This window comes from Boleophthalmus pectinirostris, unplaced genomic scaffold (genome assembly GCF_026225935.1).
Source record: "Boleophthalmus pectinirostris isolate CB_2022bp ecotype Guang Dong unplaced genomic scaffold, ASM2622593v1 HiC_scaffold_15, whole genome shotgun sequence".
NCBI lineage: Eukaryota > Metazoa > Chordata > Actinopteri > Gobiiformes > Gobiidae > Boleophthalmus > Boleophthalmus pectinirostris.
In genome coordinates this window covers 30337978-30342532 of record NW_026571070.1, presented here as the reverse complement: position 1 = coordinate 30342532, position 4555 = coordinate 30337978, and the positions used below count along the sequence as shown (strand labels likewise).

At 38.8% G+C, this 4555-nt stretch overlaps 1 non-coding gene across 1 annotated transcript; it reads left to right on the top strand.

Annotated features, from left to right (window-relative positions):
* The first annotated feature begins 1589 nt into the window (after positions 1-1589).
* Positions 1590-1661, top strand: trnaw-cca (transfer RNA tryptophan (anticodon CCA)). Its single transcript has one exon. It is a non-coding gene; the product is annotated as a tRNA-Trp (tRNA).
* Positions 1662-4555: the final 2894 nt, after the last annotated feature.

Genomic DNA, 4555 nt, shown 5'->3' with positions numbered 1-4555 from the left:
AACACACATATGACGTGTCGTAATAGCGATACAAAAAGTTTTGGAAATCTGGCATGTCTAAATAGGGGCATGTCGTAATGAAGGGAGGTTGGAAGAGGCGGCAGACCCTGTTTACGGCGATGTCAGCTCCCATTGTGCACCGCAGTTTTCTAACGTGGAAGTCAGCGAACCTGTATCATTTATTAAGTCGTTTTAGATGAATATTGTGATTTAAAATGACAAAATTTTAACATAATAATCCTTGGGTGTCATAGATTTTAACTATAGACAGAAGCACAATGTCTTTTTTAAACCAAGTTCAGGAGGACCAAGATGGAGAGTAACAGAGGTGGGGACTTGTAAGTCGTGACTTAGGCTTGAGTCAGATTTGAGTCACTATTTTTAGGACTTGAGATTTGACTTGATAAAATGGACTAAGATTTGGGACTCGACTTGGACTTGAAGGTCACTGACTTGGGACTTGACTTGGTCTTGAGGCCTGTGACTTGCGAAGACTTTAGTACTTTTAAATCTGAATTCTTTCTATTCTCAATAATGTAATGATTCACACTAAGATCTTGTGAAAACATTTTAAAAAGAAAAATTTACTTTTCTACAACTCTTATATATTCTATAAATACTCATATATAAATATACCATGATTGTTTAAGTACAATTTAGTTTAAATGTCATATAAATTGCAAAAATCTAAGATGGTTTAAAGACTTGAAATGACTTGAAACTCAAAGCAGATGACTTGGACTTGACTTGGACTTATGGGCCAGTGACTCGAGACTCAACTTGGACTTTTCTGTATTTGACTTCGGACTTCAGGTCAAAGACTTGAGACTTGCAAAAGAATGACTTGGTCCCACCGTTGGAGAGTAAGATGGACTGAGATTCGGTTAGGACACAGTCATTGGGCGTCATGTTCACGCAGCAGTTAAAGTCATTTTAAAACAGTGGACTGTACACAGAATTGGACATTAATAGTTCATCTGAAGGCACTTTGAGAGAGATATGCAAATTTTAATTGAGATCGAGCTTCAGCTTTTAATAGAGATCTACAGCCAATCATTTGTCAGTGGAGCAGAGTTCAGTTCAGACTTTTTTCCTGACAGCTGTCTTATCTTATCTTGTCTGTATTCAGAAGATTACTGATAAGATTAATTATTTATCTTTTATTGCCCATCCTTAATTTTAAGTATTAAGCATAATTGTTGATCCCGTATGGAAATTTAACCCATCTTTCAAGGCATCTGCGGCAGTCTGTCAGCCCGCACATCGCCCGGGGACCCATCTCGATTTATCTTGGCTTTAAAAACTTAAGAACTAAAGTAGAGGCTCTCAGACGTAAACTAATTTGGGCGTTTCATTATTGATGGTCAGTCTATCTCATCAAATGTGAATTTAGTAAAGTCGTCTGAGGCAAATGGTTTAATATTAGATAACGAAAAAGAAATGGATAATGAAATCAACAACACAGAAGACCTTGTTGTTATTATCGTCCCGCCGACCCCCTCACCCTCATGGGAACTGTGCACCTGGACATGTTTCAGGACCATGCTCGCCGATGATACTGTAGTCATTAGGAAACTTTACCTCCATATGACTCTGTGGCGCAACGGTAGCGCGTCTGACTCCAGATCAGAAGGTTGCGTGTTCAAATCACGTCAGGGTCAGCCTCATTTTAACTTTACAATTTACCACCATTGCTATTAGTGATTCCTCATGACTTATTACTGATATTGCTGCTTTCAGATGACATCACAGCTCTCTGCAGGCCAATAATATTTAATACAGATGGGCACAGCTAAAATCAATATTGTTCAACTGCAGATTTTTGCTCTAATACAGCAGGTCTTGAGTCTGGTCAATAATACAAATGATCAGGTTCTGTATTTGGGAATTTACGCTTCCGATATTTCACGGTAAAGTACAGTGTAATCAATAGGAAAAGCTGGCTCTTGCCCCCATCTGAAAGTATGACATCATCACACTCTAGAACCAAACCAAACTTTTTTTCCTCTGGGGGATATTATGGCTGGTTGGGTCAGGTCAGCCGTATAACGGAATTGTTTGACCCTGACGACGCAGATTATATTCTTTGAACACCACCGCACCTTCTTTACATATCAGCCAAATTGCAATGTCCTTACACTGAACAAAAAAATAATCGGTGGTCCATTGTTCTTTTTGAAAACTCGGCACTCTCTGTCAACTTTTCGTACTTTAACACTCGACATTTTGCTGTCTTTAACTGCACTACAGAACTCTGCATGTGCATTGACTGTCACAGTTTGATCTCCAGTTTGTCAGGTGATGAAAATTCATCATCAAATGTAAAATATATCATATAATAATTTAAACATAAATATAAATACTTCATATAAATATCTATTTTTGAATTGAAAAAATCAACATTATACAAGATGTAGATGTGTAGATTATTTGAAAGTAAAAAAAAAAAAAAAAGGAATTTAAAAAAATAGGCCATGACAATTTTTAAGGGTTGCCTCATAGGGCCAGTTCAGAGGGGCTGGGGGGCCAGTGAAAGGGGTGTGGAAGGCCAGAGTCGGCCCGCGGGCCTTAGTTTGATGACCCCTGCTCTAGAATTTGAAAACCAATAGACACCTTCATATTCTCTATTGTTGATTGTGTATTTTGGTGGTACATGTCTAAAATGATGCCACTAACATCCATGTTCCTTTTAAGGGCCCAGATTACACGATTACACTTTTCAATCTATGTTATAATTGTTCCTCATCATAAACTGATCTGGTAGGGATGTAACAATAATTGAAATATTGTGATATCGTGTCGTCAAAGTTCCACAATAATATCATGGACCATCACAATATATCGAATCATGAGTCTCTTTGCTTAAATGAAAAGTTATGGTGCAGCAATAAAAAAAAGACAGAGGGAACCATGTCCATGGTCCTTCACTCCATTTCAGTGCAGACTACATGAAGAAATAACAGTTCTAAGCATATTCACAGTTTTGTTAGCCTCCACAAAATACCGCAATGAATATCGTATCGTGAGACTTGGATATCGTTACACCCCTAATACCTGGAGTACCATGGGACCTGACACAAAACTGTGTGGCGTGGGACACATTTTAAAAGCTCATCGTGGGTGTGGGTAGGAGCGGGACTGCAGGACTGAGGTTAAAGTAGAATATACAAATGATTAATGTTTGCCTATCACACATCATTTGTGCTGGATATTTTATTTGGCATTAATAAAAACCTTTTAAGCAGCCTAAACTTGCGGGTGTGGTCTAATCTTGCACACATTTTAGACATTTCCTTTCTGCTTCTCCATGTTTAATAAAGCTTAAGAAAGCGAATTTGCGGGCGAGAGCAGGACAAAATATTGTGGATGTGGGCGGGAGCGGGAATGAAAATTACAATTCTTTGCGGGCGCGAGTGGGAGCGAGAAAATTCTGTCCCGTGCAGACCTCTACCCTGCATATTTAGCTTTAGTCTTCTTCTCTCAATCAGAAAACACTCTGTTCCACCTTGTGATGTCATGTGGTAATACAGGAAGTGCTCCACTAATTAATTTACAACTATACTACAATAATTTGGTTAATTTCAGCCCTGGAACTGTCAATCTCTACTGAAAAAAAGGTCAGAAGTAGTGATGTTACGAGATGTGCCGAGGCTTCGAAGCCTGTGTCGAGTAATGAAAGAGGTGTTTCTGTGAAGCGTGTATCGAGGCTTGCTTCATTTTTAGGGAGGAGCCAAAAACGATGACATCCGAAGCCTCGCTGCCCGGCTGTACCACGTGACTGCTTCAGGAAGTGGTTCGCAGATTTGACGCGATTTGAAACAGCGGCAAGTAAAACGCAACGGATTCCCTCAAAACATTTTGTGGTTTTGGGTTATTGCGAGTTTGGTACATTCTAGTTGAGATTTTTATTTTTTTTAAAACAGGGGAAACTCTCCGTAAAAAAGAAACTGTCTGAGTCCAAATACTGTGGAGAAATTGATATTTTTAAATAAAAATGAATAAAATGACCCTATCTTGCCGTCCTTATTGTGGCATAAGCACAGATGTAAAGTAGTAACACAAACACAGTCACATTACATCCTGATCTCCAGTTTGTTCCTACTTTTTCTTTTAACCCGACCTTTTATATCATGAACACAGACTCCAGGTTCATACATTCACACTTTATGTTGAAATCACAAACATTCATATATTTAATCATTCATTTATTCAGTATAAATCTTTCCATCAGAACCTCGATGATCATGTTGATTGTTCTATTTTCTCTCGGCCTGTTATACATTTTTTGGGACACTTGGTGGCGCAGTGGAGCAAATGAAACACCTTGAAGCATCGGCTCAAGAGTCGAGCAAATGGCTGGAACACTTCAGTGCTTCATGGGGCTTCATCTCACCATCACTAGTCAGAAGTAGTTGATAACTTGCTGTTATGTCCCGGGCAGCGACCTTAGCAGTATAAGAGGAACAGAGTAGAGCTGAGCCGATTTTTTTGTGCAGACCCAAACTGCATTTATTCCACATCTAAGAAAATTAAAAAATATATATTTACAAAAGTC